The sequence below is a fragment of the Lissotriton helveticus genome, chromosome 5_1, assembly GCF_964261635.1.
Source record: "Lissotriton helveticus chromosome 5_1, aLisHel1.1, whole genome shotgun sequence".
NCBI lineage: Eukaryota > Metazoa > Chordata > Amphibia > Caudata > Salamandridae > Lissotriton > Lissotriton helveticus.
This window is the reverse complement of record NC_136065.1, coordinates 1600154889-1600177140: the sequence shown is the minus strand read 5'-3', so window position 1 is coordinate 1600177140 and position 22252 is coordinate 1600154889. Positions and strand designations below refer to the sequence as shown.

The 22252-nt window shown below is 44.0% G+C and overlaps 1 protein-coding gene across 1 annotated transcript in view; it reads right to left on the bottom strand.

Annotated features, from left to right (window-relative positions):
• Nucleotides 1–22252, bottom strand: part of PROK1 (prokineticin 1) — a 200608-nt gene that overhangs the window by 159635 nt on the left and 18721 nt on the right. The window lies entirely within an intron of this gene.

Sequence of the window (22252 nt, the reverse complement as noted above, 5' to 3'; positions counted from 1 at the left end):
ACTTGGGCCAGCTTGTACGGAGAGGTCAAATGCAACCTTTACAACCCAAGATCCATGCCATCCCGGACTGGGAAACTTAAACAACCCAGAGTCAAGTCAGGGCATTCCTTGGCTTGAGTGGGCACTACAGGAGGTTTGTGAAAGGGTATGGATTCATTGTGACACCCCTCACAGAAATCACCTCCAAGAAGATGCTTAATAAGCTAAGCTGGACAGTTAGCTGTCAAAAGGCTTTTGACACACTGAAAACGGCAATGTGCTCAGCACCAATTCTCAAAGCCCCAGACTATGCCAAGCAATTGTTTGTGCAGACTGATGCCTCTGAGCTAGGGATAGGAGTGGTCCTATACCAGACCAATGATGAAGGCCAAGACTAGTCAGTTGCAATTCTGCTCCCCGTGGAGCAGAATTGGAGTGCCATTGAGAAGGAGGAGTTTGCTGTGGTTTGGTCCCTGAAGAAGCTGAGGCCATACTTGTTTGGTACTCACTTCACCATTCCAACTGACCACAGACCACTAAGAATGGCTAATGCAAATGAAAGGTGAAAATCCTAAGCTACCCCTCTATCCGGGGACACTATCCAGAGGTGAGAATATAGGTGCATGAGCCCTGTACCCCTAAAGTCAATTCTTAGACATTATAAGTGCAGTATTGCCATAAAGAGTATATGGTCTGGGAGTTTGTCATTATGTACTTCACAGTGTTGCGTTTCTATCTAGGACCCTAATTCGATATTCCCGATTTATGCCCTTATATGGTTATAACAAACAATATCCTTATAGAGGCATAAGAATCATATCCATATTTAGTAATAGCCCATGCAGTCCAAATAAGGTAAGGCTACTCCCCTAGACTCCTAGAAAGTACAACGCGTTCTTTAAACAAACCAAGCCTCCAGCAGCCCGGGAAATACCCCTGCTTTTGTTTTGATTTGAACAAGAACTCCTGGAGTCCAGAAAGAACTGTTAGTTCTTAGTGACGTCTTATGTCCAACCTTACGTCCAACCCGGCACCTTTCAGGCATAAATATACCAACGTTGCCATAAGCAAAGACACGGTGGTTTGTAGCAGAGCGGCTATCTACTTGCCCGAGAGCCCAGCTGATGCGAGAGCCCACGGACGCTGCCCCTCCCTTTTGACGCACTGAGAAAGACGCTGTCTTTTTCTCCAGCCGAGAAAATCCAGCTCCGGTGTTTCCAGCCACCCTTGCGGGTTTCTGGGATATCAAGTCCTGAGAGAGAGATACCAGACCTCCTACATTCTATTACCAAGGTACGGAGCTGACTAAACCCTTAAGAGAATTCTTGATTCAGATTCTTGGCAAAACCAAACTTAACTTAAACTGCTACTTACTTACTCCTTCCCATGTATTAGGCTTAGGTCAGGTACACCGGGGTAGGCGTATTTAGAAGCACCAGTTGAGTACGTTAGTCAATGTTTTTATGTATGTATATATTTTATCCGTTTTAAAGTATCATATGGCTAAGAAACCATATCAATGCTTTTACAGTATTATTTCATAATACTACTTTTACTGTACGTACTTTAATTTATGATAAGTATTGCAATTGTGGCAATTCATTTCTCTTGCATGAGAAAGAAGACTGCTCAATAAATGACACCTTTTATTGAAAACGCCCGTCTCTCTATTTCTCTGCACTCTGCTGAAACTAAGTACGCACGATTGACTGAGTGAAATAACCGTCTATTGTTTTCACACGACTCTAGAGATGCACTCTTATTGTGAGGGAGCAAAGTTGTCATGTTTATGCGGTTGTCAGAAGCTAATCCCTTCTTGTCTAAATCCGGAGAGTTAACTCTTTCCTGAACATTCAAGAAAGTTTCTAGTGACCTCTGAGCTAGCTGGCGAAACTAATTAAGTCTAATATAGTCAGTAGAGACCTAGTCAACCTCAGTCCTACGTCTACACTACTGTTTATATTATTCCAATGCGCAGAGCCTATTGGGAATATAGGAACTACACTACATGGCGCCCAATGTTTGGTAAGGCGATAATCTAACGCAAGACACTAGAGTAACTCAGTCGTGCTTTTTCACACAGAACCCTTTTCCCGTAAAAACTCCAAAAGACGTCTGCGTGGGTAAAAGGTTAATATCCGCTGAAACTTAGTAGGAAGAGATTCCTATGTATAGTTTTTGCTTTAATCAACGTTGAAGGATACAGTGTTCCAAAATATTGTGCACCTAATCTTTGTTTCCTTGAAACTTGATCTGCAACAAAACTTCTTTCAGTAAAATGGGGGAAAGTGAAGATGAAAGGGAGGCAGCTAGAATAGCAGCTCAACTCCTAGCGGATGACACAACTATCCAACAGAACGACCCGAATGTTATAATCATTCCGGTAAATGTAAGAAAAACTATAACTCTTAAACTTATAGAAAATGGACTAACACCAAGAGGTGGTACAGTCATATTCGTGGTAGAGGCCCATGAATATCGGCAGACAGAGGTATTCTATTCATGGATAAACTTTCCGGCAGCAAACGCTGTAACACACGAATTCCACTATTACAAAATAGAGGAACCTCCGGATGAATACACTCCTTTCGAGGACGTTGAAATCCCACTAAATTACCAAGAGCACCTGCTCTGGTTTAATGGCACCCTAAAACATCAAAATCACATCACCAGGCTCGGTCCACTAGGTAGACCAGGAGCAACGTGGCCGGTTCTAGCCAGCTACTTACCACATCCAGACATTGAAACAATGTCAGACCGGGAACGTTTAGCTCAGCTAAAACTATTAATTAAAATACATAGACAATTGGTCCAATATGTAATGCAGACTTCAACAGTCCAACCAGCGATTAACATTCCACAGCTGACATCAGGGGAACACAAACAAAATTACACCACAGAACATACAATCATGTCTTGGTAAAATACCCTCAAAACGGGAACAAATTCCATTCTGGTTAGCACAAAAAAATCACTCAAATAGAGGCAGTATTTCCTGATACTACTCCTACTGGGAAACACAGAATTCTGACTATCTGTCTTCCAACGGGGATCGCACCACATGTGGAGGACTGTGACACTTGGGGCACAGTCTTTGCTTCAATATACACAAAAACACATGGTGTTCCGTCTATGGCGATAATACCAGATGTGCTAAGACAGATTCAAAATGAATACGGTCCAGAACCTGCTTTAACTCTGGGTATGAAATTACTGAAAGACTTCAAGCAGGTCTCGGCTATATTATTAGCCAACATAAAAGGAGAAGCAGCATTTGTGGCGATCCGCCAGAAATTGAAAGAAACAGATATAGCAGAACAACCATTTGAACTTGCCAGAATCATAGAAAAATCCTATGAAGAACTAGGTAGAGATAGTTTGGGTGGGAAACCAGTAAAACCCCAACTAACTGAAAAACCTGAAAAAACATTTATTAAAAATAATCTAAATACTCCAAAAAAGAGTCAGGATGGTAATAAACAATCCACTCCCAGAGAAAAACGATTCCAGTCCAGAGGAAGGTCTCCTCAACGGAGAGATGGATCTCCAGACCAAGGAAACAAGTCTCCCCAGAGGGAGCCCTCTGAGAAAAGATACAACATTAGAAATAGGGATAATTTGAAAAAACCTGATAGATATTAAGATATTGATACATGTCCCTCTCGATCTTTTCAGACTTCCTCACAGAAATCGGAAAGAAGAGGACGGTCAGAACACAAGGAAGAGCACGTCAAGTCCAAAGACAAGGAACCTGCTCATCAAAGTAAAAAATTACAATTTCCAAGAAAAAAGGTAGCCAGCATTAGAATTAAACATGCCGAGGATTCTGAGGACACAACTGAAAAACGGAGAGTGGGCCCAGACAATGCTAGACAGCGCAGCAGAAGTGACCATAGCTCGCAGGATCCTGATGAATCTTCTGGAGACAGTGGACACGAATGAATACATTCAAGTGGAAACTGCAGATACCAGAGTTGGCAAACCTCATAAAATATACAAAATAACATTGCGTATAGAGGGGGACAAGACTAGGAAAGTAAGGGGTCTCTTTTGGGATAACCTTTCGAAAGGCTATGACATCCTTCTAGCTGAGAAAGACTGGCCACCAGAGTTTGTCAGGGAGTGCCCTCATGGCGAAGAAATGATTATGCCTGCCTTCTCAAATCATATTTCAAAACATAAAAAATCCATATATGCAAGAAAATGGGCAGTAGCCCAAGCTCCTGCATTATACAAAAATCATCTAGGATGGGATGAGGATTCCACTCCTCACAAAATCCAGTTAGAAAGTTAACCCACTGCACAAAGGCAGTACCCAGTTAAACAAGAAGCTAAAAAGCAAGTCAGGGAGATCTTAGATCAACTTGAATATCAGGGGGTGATTGAAAGATGCACCTCACAAATGAACAATCCTTTGTTTCCTGTCTCCAAGCCAGACGATTCATATTGTCTAGTTTTGGACTACAGACACTTAAACTCCTGTTGCAAAACATTTGCAGTACAAAACTCACACAGTGCAGCACTAATGAATAACATCGTGCGCAAAAAATATAAAACGACATTAGATATCTCTAATGGATTCTTTTGTCAAAACATTGCACCTGAAAGCAGGTATTTGACCACTTTCTCAATAATGGGGTCGCAAAAACACTTCTGTCGACTCCCACAAGGATTCAAGAATAGCCCAGGAATATTCTCAGCAAGGGTAACAGAGTTACTACAAATATATGATGATGAGGCATTATCTTATGTCGATGACATCTATCTCACAGATGATGACCTGGAGACTCACTTGAAAAGAGTGAACACCATAATACTTGGGTTTGCAGCTGAGGGTTACAAATTCAACTTTAAAAAGTCACGAATTGCCCATCTAACTGTCCTTTTTTTAGGATGTGAATTATCAAGTGAAGGCAAAAGCCTAGCAGGCAACTTCTTAGAGAAGTGTGCTGTACTCCAAGCACCAAAAACGCTGAAGAACTTACAATCAATACTAGGCTTCCTGAATTTCGGAAGAACATACATTCTAAACTATGCAGAGAGGGTTGAACTTCTCTATGAATGAATAAACCCTGATTTCAAACCAATTAATTGGACTCAGAAACACACAGAAATTTTAAGATCATGGCAAACAGACATGTTAGCTAAACCAAATTACAAACTCGCGAAAACGTACGCAACCTTGTAATCCGAGTCATCCCAGGAAGATGCGGATTCACGTACCTGGCCACTAATGAGGGAGAAACGGTACCAATAGCATACAAATCTCACTTGTACACACAAGCTGAAATGAAATTCATTTCTACTGAAAAAATTCTAACTGCGGTTCAAACTGCTGTAGCAAAAGAAAGAGCCCAAGCCCAAGGCAGAAGAATAACTGTTTTAACAGCAGAATCAGCCTTTGAGGCATTAACAAGCCCACGCAATTTGACTGCTGTGGCATTAGATCCAAAATGGATACAATGGGAAAATTCTCTTGCTGCAGAAGACGTGAAATACTATTTTGACCCAAAAATAAAACAACTAGAAAATCTAGAATATGAACAAGAATATCCTCTGCCAATCGAAATTCTGCCTCTCGAACAGTACACATGTGTAATCTACATGGACAGATTTGCACAACATTATGATGTAGAGAAAAAATCCTACAACGCAGCGTGCGTGATTGTTAAAGGTCGCTGGCGCTTTGGTAAATTCAGACCAATAGTCACCAAAACTGAATCACTCAGAAACTGTTCAGCTCAGCCAGCTGAAATCAGATCTTTAAAGATGGCGCTTGAAAATGCTGATCGTGAATTCCCGACACTAATAGTGTGCGATTCGCATTTCTGTGTCAAGTCTTACAATAATGACTTGCAGAACTGGGTTCAAAACGATTACAAAGATGACACAGGTGCCACAATAAAGCATAAGAAGCTTTGGGAACAGGTAGTTCTTTTGCAGAAAGAACTACAAAAGACTCACGTGATACATACACTGAGTCATCAACGTGATGGCGTTCACGTTGCAGGGAATTCATTGGCTAACAGGGCCACAGCGGAAGCGGTTCAACCGGCTTCCGTAGTCACAAAAAAGCGTTCTAAAAAATACATAGACGGAGAAACCATGCTGGTGGTAAAAGCCTCTTTAAAAGGCGACTATGCAGCATTACCTCTGAACTATCCACTCAGTAATACATACATAATTGATGCAAACTCCGTTCCTTTTGCTCAAATCCCTGGAGTGGGGGATACAGTAATTCCAAACACGAACAGGAGAGTCTTATTGATAGCAGACGCACACATGGGTGAGGGTTTAAGGCACCTAGAGATCGTGAAATCTCTAAAAGAATTACAATCAGAATACTGGTGGCCGGGGATGAGTCTGCAACATTACAAATTTGCAAAGAGTTGTCCGGACTGCAACAGAGATCGCAGTCGTGAACCGACCAGAGTATTGCCAGGACCCCTTTATTAGAAAGCATTAGGCTATCTATACGCAGAAATCCAGTAGGAGAAATGCGTCCCCATAATATTTAAGACCAGATTCACTTAAAATGTAGACACCATCGCTCGGCTGACGCCAGAACTGTTATACAAAGATTTGCGAGTCTTTATCGGCACATACGCAATTGGCATGCTACATTCTGACCAGGGTCCTGTGTTTAGCTCTCGAGCTTACAAGGAGGCCATGGCCAGCATGGGCATTGCATTGTGGTACTCTTCTCCATTCCATCCTGAGGGAAATGCGGTATTGGAAAGAAAAACCGGGACATAAAGCAATCTATAACGGCGAGGGTATTAGGTTCGGGTGATGGGTGGGTCAAACATTTAACAAGTGTCCAACGTAGTCTTAATAATCTGCCAAGAAATTCTCTAAAAGGTCTCACTCCATACGAACTATTGTTCGGTACTAGAATGTACATTCAGGATCTTGATAGTCACACTTCAGTGGTAGAAGAAAAATCCTTTGATATCAAAGACCGTTTGGCTGTTTTACAGGACTTAAATGAAACAAGAAGAAGCCTGAGTAACATAAAGTTAAAGCAACCGCCAACAGCCACTGAAGAAAAACCACCTGTCCCAGCAAGACCTGTCTGGATTCCAAAGATTGGGGATCTGGTCAGAGAGAAGATCGCGATGAAGAAGGAATTTGGGCCTTCTTACAGAAAAGCAGTACCTGTCTTAGCTGTCAGTAGATTAATATCAGTTGTACTACCGCCCCTTGCTGGTAAAAAGGAGAACCGAGTTGTATCCATCGACCTGGTAAAACCACAATCATGTGGCCAATAATAAGTAGTAGGCCCAGTGGACTCCCAAGAAATAGCAGAATACCAAAATTTGCTACAATCCAAGAGGTTCAAACTGAGAGACTAATCACATTTGATAAACCGGCAGTGAATAAAAAAGGAATATGCAACAAAGCAATGGAACTTGTGCCTCTTGAAACCCAAATTGCAACAGTTCGTCAAGAAACACCAATCTACAACGATGTAGCCTCAGACTATGCTAATTAAACAAAGAAAGATCCAAAGGCATATGAAAATCCGGAAGCAATTCCAACAATTGACAGAACTGCATCTGGCTACTTCATCAATTTCGATAACTTTTCTGAAGATCCAAGCGAGCATGAAGAAACGCCAGCAACAAAAACTTTCAAAGACAAAGTGACTGAACTTTTTCACCAACTAAAAGAAACATATCTGATTTCACCATGGATTGAATTTTGGATTGTGTTAGGTGTACTTTTCCTCCTGCTTTGGCTCATCATGGTTCTATGTTTGGGAAAATTCATTGATGGAAAATATAGTACAATGGACACAGCAAGTCAGAACATCAACTTGGTCCTAAAGCCTCACACATCCTCTCACATTGAGAAAAGAGAACTGTCATCGGTGAACATCACAGCCAATCCAATACCCGGTGGGGTAGCATGGGACAGAACTGATTATGACATTTTTGGCCTGATTGAGCTCTTGAAATATCCACACCAGTTTAATGTTTCCTTAAGTGACGTTGTGACACCAAGTACTTTCTCTGATGATTGGGTCTTTGAAAACATTAATAATATGATGTCAGATTTAGTAATGTCAGCTAAATTCACAGAACATGATTATTTGCAGGGTTCATCAAATTATGAAGAGTTCTATTTTTATAATCATTTTGGTGATCACTATTTGCATAAAACTGCTCAGCCTAGAAATGTTTTATCTTATTACCAATGGGAACATTGTCCAACTCCACCAAAAGGCAGCTCGAAAACCTTTTATGAGAAATTCCAATATTTCTCAGGGTTTAACAACAGTGATCCAGAAACGTTTTATTTCAAAATGTTAAATAAGACAGGAATGAAAACAATGTTGACAAATACTAAATTGATTTATTCTGAAACATATTATGACAAAATGTCTACATTTGGTTTTGAATTTTGGAAAAACAACATTGAAACAAAAACAATCTGGGGTACCAAAGATTGGCAGGTACAAGGCCTAGAAGCATTATTTAGGGCCTGCATGATCCCAGAACAAATGATATTTCTGAATGACACAATTCAACAAACTACTTGTCTTGGCCTAGCTAAGATAAACGACTTAAATAAACCGTCTATTCCAAAGCCAACACCTGACAGTAATAGCACTACAGATGTCGAGATAGACGTATCCCATATTTTACACCAAAACAGAACACATCCTGATTGGAAAAAATGGTTGATCTGGCCCACAGACACAAATAACTGTCAAGATAGATTCCTGAACAAAGCACAGGGGTTTAAACAGAATAGGCCAGACCCAAGATACTCCCAGAGACAACATCCAGGGATAGTTACAACATACAGTGTAGCAAAACTATGCCTTGAGTGGCTACAGAAATCCACACTGGCTGAAATTAAGCAACACTTGACTTCACTTAAAGACGGTGCTGACTTGCGTGATTTCATACTGGGACCACGCAAACAGCGTCAAAAACGTTTCATATACGCCGGTATATACGCTGCTTACAACGAGGCTTGGAAAGTAACACAAATTGAAACAGCAGAAAAAATACGAGAAATTGATCGTATTAATTTGGAAAAATCAGTTTCTGTAGTGGACAATGGGTTAATGACTCTGTCCTCCAGAATATATTCACTGAACAGCATTGTATCATCTGCTATTGATATAATAGAGCAGGACTTGCTAATGTTACCACATGGTCAGTCCCAATTACGTTCTATTGTACAGCTTGGCTGGACGTTGCAGAATCTGCGTTCAGGCTACGTGCCATGGCATTTAATAAACACAACGTCATTATTTTCTATCTTTAACCTTACTGATAAACAAATCAGTTTGGCACAAAAAGGAGCAGACTATACGATTCTGAGCATTGAAAAACTTGAGAGATTAACATTGACAATGTCAGAAAAACCTGTCATTGAATAGATAATACACGGAATAATCACAATTCCGATAACAACTTTCCAGTTTAAATATTGCCAAGAGTATATACCAGCAGACCTGTATGAAAGGTTGGGTAAAGGATACATCAAATCAACCTGGGATTTACCTTATACACACAAATGTTACAGTGAAGGGAATAAGGAGGTATTCCTTAGTGGAAAAAATTATAAAAAATCACTAAGTGGAACACTTCTATGTCAAGGTATTAACTTGCATGGAGCCTCCAAAGGGCCTTCAAATAACCTTTCGTGTCACCTGCATGGCACTCCTGCAAAACAGATAGAGCCATTTTTCAGACAGCTTTCCAACGGCAGCTACGTTCTAATAAGTGACCACGGCTGTTGTGGAATGGTGCCAGGAAATCCCTATCTCGTAACCGTTAGCTCCAGGGTCATTTGCTGTATGCAAGTATTGTATCCACACAGCAATCCAGACATGGAGGCTGTGTTGTGGCCTTTTTTGAATATCTCTTCTATTCGAATTGATACTTTAAGCAGAATGAAGTCTATTCTTTTACAGACAACTGTGCCTTTAACCTCGTCCAAAGAGACGTATGAACTGCAAGTTGCAAGGACAGCGGCAGAGATACATTCCCTATTATCAACAAATTGCCCCGTCCATTTCGTAGAAATGTTAAGTCAAATCTTAAACATGTCAGATACCAGTGGCATCCCACATGTATTTAAGACAGTTTTTTCGGGACTGTTAACACCCTTTGAAACAGTTCTGGGCATCTTTCCGAACTTTGTCCATTCTGTCTTTGGCGGCCTACCTCTACTTTTGGGACTCGTAGCAGGAATTTTATTTTTGATCCTTCTGCTTCGATATGGCAAGCCAAGCCGCAGACAAGACTCCAGCAAAAATGGGAGAAACGATCCTAGCTATACGTGGAGAAGTGTGGCTCACTGGTTAGAGCAGGCAGACCCTGAAGCAGAGGTCAGACCCGGGACCAGGGTTCAATTCCCGACGCGGCAGGGTCTCGAGCTCAAATGTCCACGGACTCGATAATTCACGCTTTGGTGCCTGACCTAATCATGGGTTCACACTCTGCAACTCTGGGCATTAAGCTTGCTTAATCTCCACAACGGCCCCCGCGGCGGGATGCCTGGCTTTCACCTTGGGGATGCCCTGTAGGGGCTATCTCACAGAGAAAAGCCAGGACGGGTTCCCAAGGCAAAGCGCTTAGAGACCCCTGGGTTATAAGCGCTATATAAATCCAAACATACATACACACATATATATACGCTACCGGGACTGCATAACTTAAGTCCTCGGATTAGCCCGGCTAAGAGATCTGAATACGACCTGGTTTCTTTCATTCAGACCAATCTGGCAAGATTGCATCTTACCTGTACTTCGATGTATGCTATGCGGAGCAGAATGCGTGTTGGACGTCTGTCTTACACTACCATCAGCAGTACCAATGGATATAGATACCTTGCTAGGTCCGGTAACGACTCATGCATCGTGTTGTCCCCAGCGGTTACCTATTCTGATGACGGCATTCGTTGAGACTTCACCACTACGAGTATGTGGCAGTGGAGTACGAGATGAGAGCAGCACCACACAAGTACAACCTTCTGTGAGCATTGCTGATCCTGACATCGATGATAGCAATCACACTCACACATGCACTGATTCGGCATTTTCGAACTTGGTCGAACTTTCACGCGATGTTGTAGACCAATTTTTTGCGAGTCTGTCTGATATGATGTTCTCTCCAGTCAACGAGAATAACTTTAAAAAAAACAATGAGCACACAGCATTCCCTGAACTCTGAATTCGGCCTTCACTTTTTATAAACACAGCCACTGAAAACATTTAGAACTATTTTTCCCCTGAAAGCAAAATTATTTTTTTTCACTTCCAAAATATTTACCTTTTTCTGGCACATGTACTCTGCTTAAAGTAGAACTCTTCTTAGAGAACAGAGCTTCTATTTTTAGGATACTAGAGACAATATTTTACCTCAGCCTCTAGCACATGTACAGCATTTTGTATAAATATGTGATGGAATGGTCTCGACCTTCTTTTCTGTACTCAGAGCCATTTCATGTGTAATTTTCGCAATTCATTCAGCTGATATATATATATGCATTTTAACTGAATGATACCACTGCTTGAAAAACGTACAGTACCAATACTCATTTTCGTGTATTTACCATATCCCATTTCAAATGTGATTTATGTATTTTGGGGTGGGTTGGAAAACACACATGCATCGTTATATGTTTACTATTGCTTGGTTTTAGTAATGATGGACATTAATTTGTGGAGTGGGTGTTGCGTTTCTATCTAGAACCCTAATTCGATATTCCCAATTTATGCCCTTACATGGTTATAACAAACAATATCCTTATAGAGGCATAAGAATCATATCCATATTTAGTAATAGCCCATGCAGTCCAAATACGGCAAGGCTACTCCCCTAGACTCCTAGAAAGTACAACGCGTTCTTTAAGCAAACCAAGCCTCCAGCAGCCCGGGAAATCCCCCTGCTTTTGTTTTGATTTGAACAAGAACTCCTGGAGTCCAGAAAGAACTGTTAGTTCTTAGTGACGTCTTATGTCCAACCTTACGTCAAACCCGGCACCTTTCAGGTATAAATATACCAACGTTGCCTTAAGCAAAGACACGGTGGTTTGGAGCAGAGCGGCTATCTACTTGCCCGAGAGCCCAGCTGATGCGAGAGCCCACGGACGCCGCCCCTCCCTTTTGACGCACTGAGAAAGACGCTGTCTTTTTCTCCAGCCGAGAAAATCCAGCTCCGGTGTTTCCAGCCACCCTTGCGGGTTTCTGGGATATCGAGTCCTGAGAGAGAGATACCAGACCTCCTACATTCTATTACCAAGGTACGGAGCTGACTAAACCCTTAAGAGAATTCTTGATTCAGATTCTTGGCAAAACCAAACTTAACTTAAACTGCTACTTACTTACTCCTTCCCACGTATTAGGCTTAGGTCAGGTACACTGGGGTAGGCGTATTTAGAAGCACCAGTTGAGTACGTTAGTCAATGTTTTTATGTATGTATATATTTTATCCGTTTTAAAGTATCATATGGCTAAGAAACCATATCAATGCTTTTACAGTATTATTTCATAATACTACTTTTACTGTACGCACTTTACTTTATGATAAGTATTGCAATTGTGGCAATTCATTTCTCTTGCTTGAGAAAGAAGGCTGCTCAATAAATAACACCTTTTATTGAAAACGCTCGTCTCTCTATTTCTCTGCACTCTGGTGAAACTAAGTACGCACGATTGACTGAGTGAAATAACCGTCTATTGTTTTCACACGACTCTAGAGATACACTCTTATACTGAGGGAGCAAAGTTGTCATGTTTATGCGGTTGTCAGAAGCTAATCCCTTCTTGTCTAAATCCGGAGAGTTAACTCTTTCCTGAACATTCAAGAAAGTTTCTAGTGACCTCTGAGCTAGCTGGCGAAACTAATTAAGTCTAATATAGTCAGTAGAGACCTAGTCAACCTCAGTCCTACGTCTACACTACTGTTTATATTATTCCAATGCGCAGAGCCTATTGGGAATATAGGAACTACACTACAACAGCACCATAATGGCTTTACTGAAAACTGGGGAGTTTGGTTTCAAACTACTCAGCACATTAAACCCACACTGATGACACTGATCAGTGTGGGATTTAATGAAAAATGCATTCAGAGGGAATCTTTGAGATGCCCCCTGAAAAAGTACCTAACACTTGTGCCCGGGCTGAGTGTCTGCTCGCCAGCTGCCACCACCAGACATGTTTCTGGACCCCTGGGTCGAGAGCCTGCTGCTCTTGGGGTCATGAAACAAAGCACATCCTGGGACGAGGTGCCAAGCCTCCTCCCGCAGGATGGGCAGGGTCCAAGAAGGGGAAGGTTCAAAGGCCTGCTGCCTTTGTGAGGTACCCCTGCCATGTGCTGCTTTCAGCAACTGACTCCCACTGGTTCTGACCACCACTTTGGACTGGAGAATCGGCTGGAAAACCAAGTTGGGAAGGTACGTGTGCCCAACTTTGCCAACTCCAACCCTCAGGTGAGGAGGCGAGGTGAAGCACAACTCTCAGTTCCTGCCATCTTACAGATGGGGTTCCCAGCCAACCAGAACGAGGCTTATGCCCCCCTCTGACTGGAGGGTGGCATAATAGGGGGTGTACTCACCCCAAGGAAGGGACCTAACGGTCCTGACCTGTAACTACCTGTAAATGCCCCTAAATGTAGTATTTAGAGGCAACCCTGAACCTTGCCTCCTCAAACCTGACCTGAAAAGAAGAAGCAAGAAGAAAAAGGACCGAACAGCTGTGCGGAGAGAAGAAGAGGAGGACACCAACTGACTTGTCCCCAGTCCTACCAGACTGTCCTACCAGACTGTCCCAACCTCAGACTCCTCCAGCAGAACCCCACCCCCTGAGGGTGTTCACTTCGCCAGAGGCGGGGACGGTACCTATTTGGGTCTCTCCACATTTTCCCACGCAGCGGAAGTGCTTGATTTACTAGGCGCTGAGGTGCTACCGGAGAAGTGTGTTTATTGGCAATACTTGTGTTTTTAAAACTTGTGTTTTTAAACAATTGTGAATCGTGTACTTTTAAAACTTCTGTGCCCCTACCTGTTGATCTTCCGGTCGGCGCCTCGTTCCACCGCGGCAAGTGCCGTTAGTAGTGGAGGGCGTTCACGGCCTTGGGCCTGCCCCCTGAGGGTGTTCACTTCGCCAGAGGCGGGGACGGTGCCTATTTAGGTATCTCCACATTTTCCCGCGAGCCCGTCTGCCCCCGTCCGCGCCGGCCCATCGCCAGGCGCCAGGAGTTCTATCTGAAAGCACAATTATGGCCCGATACACGCGAGGGGAGCTACTGGCCCTTCGTAGGAAGAGTGCCTGCACGCCCCATTTATGGCACCCGGGCATTCTCAGCCTATGGTGCAAGCATTGCGGTCATAAGGCCACTGAGGCCTCTACGGCGTCTCTGACTCCCAGTTGCACATTACAAAAAACTGAAAAACTCAAGATCTTTAGCTTAAACTGCAGGTCTATGGTTAAACACCACGAAGATATCTCTGAACTCCTCCTGGATTATAATCCTGGCATATTATATCTTATTGAGACGTGGCTGACTGATGAGTCTGGCGCTACTTTAGCCCTGGCTCTACCCCCAGGTAACTCTATTCGGGTCCAGAATAGGACGAAGGGGAGGGGTGGAGGACTGGCTGTAGTTTTCAAATCGAGTCTTGCCTGCACCCTTTCCCCGGCTAACATAGCTGACTGTGAAAGTGTCCTATTTAAGATCAGGGTTTCGGACATCTTCACCCTTACAGGTCTCCTAATATATCGCCCCCCTGGTCCAGCTGGCACTTTTCAAGACTCGGCTATTTCCACCCTAACACTACAATCAGCCAACTTTAGTGTCCTGGGCGATTTAAATCTTCATCTTGAGTGTCTTGACTCTCCTGCCATATTGAATTTTGTGGGCGACCTGGAGGCCTTCCAACTAATTCAGCTGGTATGGGGACCTTCGCACTCTACAGGACATCTGTTGGATCCCGTATTCTCCAATATTCAAGACATCATTGTACACCCTCCATTCCCGCTTACCTGGACGGATCACCATCTTATTCACATCTCCATAGGGATACCAGCTGGCCCCACGCCCAAGCCTCTCCCCCCCCCTCTTGAGACGTCCCTGGCACAAACTTGATGGTGCCCTATTTGAATACAGACTCAAACTTTCACGGCCGAAATGGTCTAGCAATCTGTAGGAGGCTGATAAAGCCTATAGGAAATGGATCACTGATGCACTGGACCATTTTATTCCCAAGAAATTGTCAAGGCCCTATCGCAACCAGGCACACCCATGGTAAATGTATAGGAATTTATATAGCGCAAATCACCGAGCGGTTTCTAAGCGCTTGCTTAGGGAACCCGTCCTGGTATTCCCCTGTGAGATAACCCCGGCAGGGTATCCGCAAGGTGAAAGCCAGGCATCCCGCCGCGAGGGGCCGTTGTGGAGATTAAGCAAGCTATTGCCCAGAGTCGCAGAGTGTGAACCCGTGAATCGAGTAGGCACCGGAGCGAGAATTGTCGAGTCCATGGACATTTTAGGACTCAAGACCCCGCCGAGCCGGGAATTGAACCCTGGTCCCGGGCTGACCCCTGCTTCCAGGTCTGCCTCCTCTAACCAGTGAGCCACACTTCTCCATGGTATTCGGAGGAACTGGCTATTGGGAAAAAACAATGTAAAATTCTCGAGCGCAAATGGAGACACTCATATGACCCCATAACAAGAGCCAGCTATAGATCTGCCACAAAATTGTATCACAAGCAGATAAAAAAGGCTAAAGCCATCTACTACACCAATTTGATCAACTCGAGTACCAATCGTTCGAAAACCATCTTTTCCTTGATAAAGGATTTGTCTAAAGCTCCTGAGGCCACTGAAAGCGCAATAGGATCGAATACACAATGGGAAGAGCTAGCTTGCTTTTTCGTAGGAAAGGTTAAAGGTATTTACAACACCTTAAATTCTAATGCCTCGACTATGCCCCTCCCTGAAGCCACAGTCTCAACCGCCTTATCTCACTCCCTTCTAACCTTCCCCCCTCTATCCCTGGCTGAGCTGGAGCTTCTTGCCGCTAAAGTGAAGTCTGGCTCTCCAGATGACCCGGTCAAACCCGAGATGTTCCGACTTCATCGCGACTCCATTTTGCAGGAGGTTCGCGAGCTGATTAATCAATCTCTCCAATCAGCCACGGTTCCCAGCTCCTGGAAGCATGCCAAGGTGGTCCCTCTGCTAAAATAAATCCACTCTGGACCTCTTAAGGCCGGATAGCTTCAGGCCTATCTCCTTGCTGCCGCATTTGGCCAAGGTCACGGAATCTTATGTGAATGCTGCCCTGACCAGGTACTTGGAAACAAATGATATTCTGGCCGACTCTCAAAATGGCTTCAGTGCCAATCAGAGCACAGAGTCAGCCCTCTTGGCAGTTACCAAACAGCTGAGGGTGGCACAAGATCTGGGCATCACTTCTGCCCTTATTCTGCTGATTTGAGTGCGGCCTTCGATACGGTCTCCCACAGGATCCTGCTCAAACGTCTTGGGGAGATCGGGGTCGGGGGCGGCACCCTGGACTGGTTCGTGTCATTTGTATCTGACCGATCCTTCCAGGTGCATGCCACCCAGTACTCGTCCAGCAGACACCCTCTCAGCTGTGGGGTCACTCAAGGTTCAGCTCTCAGCCCCACGTTGTTTAATGTGTATGTCAGACCCCTTGCCATACTAGCAAGAGAACGGGATATCAAATTAACGTCTTATGCTGACGACACTCAGCTTATTTTCACCTTCTCTACAACGCTGAGTCTGACCAAGCTAAATTTGGTGAAGATCTTATGGCCATTGCCAATTGGCTATCTGATAACTGCCTACAACTTAATGCTTCCAAATCAGAGGTGCTCATAGTTGGTCGGAACCCACAGAAGTGGGCCGAGCACTGGTGGCCCCCCACACTGGGCCAGTCCCCGACCCCGAAGCAGGAAGTAAAAAATCTAGGAGTCTTGCTGGACAATGATCTGGCTTTGGACTCCCACGCTAAAAAAGTGGCAGGCACTTGCTATGGGCGCCTTCGCGCCCTCAGACCCATTCTAGGATTTTTTGAACCTCCAATCCGGCAGATAATAGTCCAGTCCATGGTCCTCTCACACCTGGACTATTGCAACGTTCTTTTTCTTTGCTCCAATCTGACTGTCATTAAAAGACTTCAGAGGGCTCTGAATGCCGCAGCCTGCACTCTGCTTGCCCTGCCAAAACACTGCTCCGCATCACAGGCTCTCGTTCGGCTGCACTGGCTCCCTGTAAAACAGAGAATCCAATTTAAGACCCTATGTGTTGTTCACAAAATTTTACACGGACAGGGTCCTCACATCTTGAAGGGACTCTGCACCTTCTATATCCCGACACGCGATTTTCGCTCTGCAGACCTCCACCTGGCCTGTACTACGAGGATACGAAGGAGCAGAGCGGGAGGACGCTCATTTAAGCACAAGGCTCCACTACTTTGGAACTCTATCCCTCTACAAGCACGATCCACTACGCACCATCAGTGTTTCCGCAAGCTAATTAAAACTTGGTTATTTTCATCAATCTAACTTGCAGAGCTGTGGAGGCCGGTATTACACTCCCATTCCACATGCAGCCTCGCAGCCGATCTGTCACGCATGTCTGTAAGCACTGGGACGCCCCGTTGCTGGGGTAGCCATGCGCTATATAAAACAACTTAACATAACATAACGTAACATAACCTTGGTGCGTCTTGCAGCCAGCAGTCCTTGAAACCAGAAGAACCTGCCCTGCCTCTGAAACTAAAAAGGACTTTGTCTTCTGTGAGCCCAAGACTAGCTCAAAAGTAACCGACTCTGACTCCCAAAAACTCTGTGAGTCTCCACCACTCCGCTCCCGGTTCCCCGAGCCCAAGTGACCCAATACCCTAAGGAGGTCCCCCCCAGCAATCCTAGCCTGGATCCCAGTGAATCCTCAACTTTCATATGTTCCTAAACTAAACCTGCAGCCAACAACTGGAAGGTCCTCTCAACTGCAACCGAAGGCGACACCCTGACCGGTTCTGTAACCGAAGTGGTCCAGACAGAGCAACCGCAACCGTACGACCGACTTCACCACTGAACGCTTGTGGTCACAGGACGATGACTCACAAAGACCCCATTTGCCTCAACAGCAGCTGACCAAATCCAAGGGAATCTGCAACATCAGCCAAGACCTCATCCTACACTCGGCCACGTTTGTGCCACTGGTGGTGTAGTATCTTGTGTTGGCCATTGGGCCCTTCAGTGCTGACCTCAATCCCTGGAGCTTTTATTTCCCAATCGGGTGGCCTGCTCACTGCAGTCCCCAAACCCGCGACCATTCGTAGCCCGGTTGCTAACATGTGGTACCTGAACTCTGCACCTCTGCCTCTGTTCTGCTCGCGGTGCGACACGAGTGCCTATTTGACCAAATCTTACCCATGGACCCTTAAGCTCAGTGCTGCCTTCTCAGGACTAAATGTGGCTCAGGAGTAGTACTGTAAACCTGCATTAATTTTGCAAAACACGTTGTCTCATTTTTCTTTCCCTCAGGAAATGAACCAACCTTGCATCTATAGATACCTAGCTGCCTAAGAAAAGTAATTGCAAAGTAATTCTATTGTAAACCAATCCAACTGTATTCAAACTATATTAAAATTGCATATGCTTGCAAAGTATTTTTATACTTACCTGTGCCAGGCCTGGCTTGGTTCTAGACACTAAATATAACTAAATAATATTTTTATACAAACCATTTGGTCAGAGTTCAGTCCTTGAGTGTGTGAAATAATTTCTTGTCTGAGTTGTACAATAAATGCTTAGCACTACCCTCTGAGAAGGCCTTACTGCTCGTCCACACTACCACAAATTGAGTGTAAGGTACTATCTACTTAATCATCTGCCTACCTTTGGGGATCCACTGGACTCGGTGCACACTGCACTTTACTTTGGTATAGTATATACAGAGCCAGCTTCCTACACTGAGCTAATCAGTTCGGAATCATTTCCCCAAGAATTTGCAGTCCGTATCGAGAAGCAATACGGGTCTGTAAGATCGTATCTCAAGTGGGTCTAGATCAGGCTTGAGAAGGACCACAATCAGCGCCTCGTTCATGGATGCAGGGAGTGTTCCCTTTTCCATATCTGGCTGCTTGGTGTCCCGGGAGCATATATGGGTCAATCTAGTCCTCTATGTGATGTAGAAGGCCACCGGGAGAACGTCCTTACCAGGAGTACGTCCTTACCAGGAGTCTTGTTATGTTCCATCTGATTGATCGCCACCCGGACATCATCGATTAAGAGTGGCTCACCCAAGGCAAGTTTCTGAAGAGGATTCAGTTGTGGGATCAGTGCCCTACCTATGTAGTCTTGTAGGAGGGGGGTTCTGGTACTGCCCATTGAGGCATGTAGGGATTGATAATAGTGCAGAAAGACCTTATTAATGTCTGCTTGTGAGTTGAGGGTATTTCCATCTGGGGCTCTAATGTCCCCCTGCTGGAGGCCTAGTCCATCCTTAGGAGCCATGCAACTAGGCGTGCAGTTTTGTCTTCACCCGTGTGTTGTCTGGCTATATTTTCTCTATAGGTAGTCAACCCAGCCTGTCTGTCAGGGCGATGTGTTCCCTCCTAAGGTTCGCTATGTCATCGTCGCCATCCGCAGCCACTCCTGTTCACATCTACTACTCTTGAATTGTGTGCTCCAACTACGAGTGTGTATTGTGGCTTTCACCCCATGTGTGGTTTTGTTGGGCATGTCCCAAATCACCATCTTGAACAGGTCCTCCTCCATCCCCCTATTGGTCACAGTGTTGTTATTATTTGCAAAATAGAGGTCAATGTGTGTACCGGTGACGAAACCTCAGCCCCCCTAGTCATCACAGCACAGCTGCCTGCAGTTAATTCATGCAGCGTAAATTCCTCCCCTGTCGCTGTAATGCATCTCAAGCTCACCCCATATTGTGGCTAGATGTCCAAGGCTGGGAGAGCCTTCTCTGTTCACCTCCTCAGAGAGGGGCCTACTGCCGTTAGTCGCAGGAGCACCGGGAAGAGGTCCTGCCTACAGGGTTGTCCTCAAGAAAAGGTTAATGAGGCAACCACTCTCTGCCAGTGAGGATAGTCAACTGTGACCTGGCTTGTTGGAACTCCCACAGAAGGGTTGACTACTGTCAATCTGCACTGAACATAGCCCACTATAACCCCACGATCAGTGTGTGCAACACAGTGTGGCCAGTGAGTATTGGCAGTGGCAGTCACTAAGTATGGCAAAGGCAATGAATCCGAAGCAATCTGCAAAATGTATTGATGGTTTATGAGAACACAGTGCGAAGTAACAATATCAATTTCCAAATCATGATGTGTAACACACACTCCAGATCTATAAGGCACAATGCTAGTTCATCAGGTGCGAGTTGTATTTTGTTGTGAAGATGATACAATGAGTTAAGGGCTCAATGTTGGCATCTGCTGAGTGCCAGCAAGCTAAGATTTTGAAAGAAATACAGGCAAAGTTGGCTCTTTCCTTTTTCGGAGGTTTATAAACTGAGTATCATTACATTGAGCAATGTTGACATCTGTTATGTGCAAAGCTTAGAAATGTCATAAACAGTTACTTCTGCTATTAATTGTAGAGGGAGTTCGAAATAATGGCAAAATATGTGAACGGGTTAAAGACGTTAATAAGCTATTTTTGCCTTTTAAAAAAGAAAATGTGTTCAAGAGTATCTGATCAATTTCCCTGAAACGTATCAGTTGGAGCACGACCTGTCGATAAGAGCGAGCATTAACTCATGCCAGTGTGATAGAGTAAATCTAGATTAAATCCCCTTCACAGGAACCAATCAAGTGAAAGAGGCCTCTGTGAGATAATCTCATATTGCTTTCTTTGCCTTTGTACAAAATGCGTTTCTTTGGTCTGGGAACACACAGATTGAAAACAACGTAAGGTAAACAGGTGGTAAAAAAACGTAAGCAGTACCAGTATTAATTAACATCTCAGGGTTCAAGTAGACACTTTTATTGAAAATAGAATAGCAGGGTGCTTCCAGATTATTTGGGAGTATGTGGAAATATGGCGTAAAAGGCGCACTCTAATGAGGGACACAATAATAACAAGCATTGGCAAAGCTGGTAGGTCTGTCCTTGGCAGACTGTGCTATTATTTCTTTTTTTATATGCATATGCAATTAAAAGAAAAAAATGGAAAATAAGCCGCTACTTAAACATAGCCTCTATCTGCTTGCAATAAAACGATTGTTTTTAAAGGTTAAAACTCACTGATTCTTCTTTTTTAATAGTAATGGGTTTTTTTACCATAAAAGCCTTTCAGTTGTGCCAGCCATTTTATTATTACTATCTTTGAAGCAGACAAGAAAAATCACCTATTTACCGAGCACTCCAATCGCAGGAATGTACACAATTTTACAATGTTACTTAAGCACTTTGGGGCAGATTTATGAAGGGCTTGCGCCGCCGGTGCGTCATTTTTAACATGGGAAAAATTGACGCACCGGCGGCGCAAGGCCTTCATAAATCTGCCCCTTTATATCATAAACTGTAAAAAGTCGGTATTTTGAAGTATATAAAAAAACACGCAGACCCTTTTTTAATGGTTTACCACAATTTGTAAAATTTTAAACATAGTTGGAAAATGAACCATATCATGAAGAATACATTTTGCCAATTGGGGCTTTTTAATAGGAGTGTACGTAACTGACTTAATTCTCTCCAAGATTACTTGTAATTACCACAAAGTTACTCGTAATTATGCATAATTATGCAAGACCCATAATTCAGCATTTAGCGCTATTTTCTTGCACCATCTCATCCAAAATGGGCCCGAGGACATCCAAATTGGACCTGAGGATGCTTTTTGCCCTAAAAGTAAAAGCACTAAATGCTACAGAAAACGAACAGCAGTAGCCAGCCAAATTACACTTACTTATTCAAACTGGCGAAATCGCCTAATTTTGCATCGCAAGTGTAATGCATAATTGTAGGAAGCTGGGTTTCTGTTGCAGTAACCCCCACACTTTTTGCCAGGTTTTTGATGCACTTCGACTTGATGTGCCCTGGGTCCCTGCCAATCAGATTCCCAGGACCTGTGTTCTTCCCCAAAACTATACCTTTGTACCCCCAATTGGCACATCTCTGTCCACATGTTAGTCCCTTGTAAAAGGTACCATGGATACCAAGGGAAGGCTTCTAAGGGCTGCAGCACATATTGCGCCACCCCTAGAGGTCCTGTACTTTAACACACACACATTGCCATTGCAGGCTGCATGTTTCT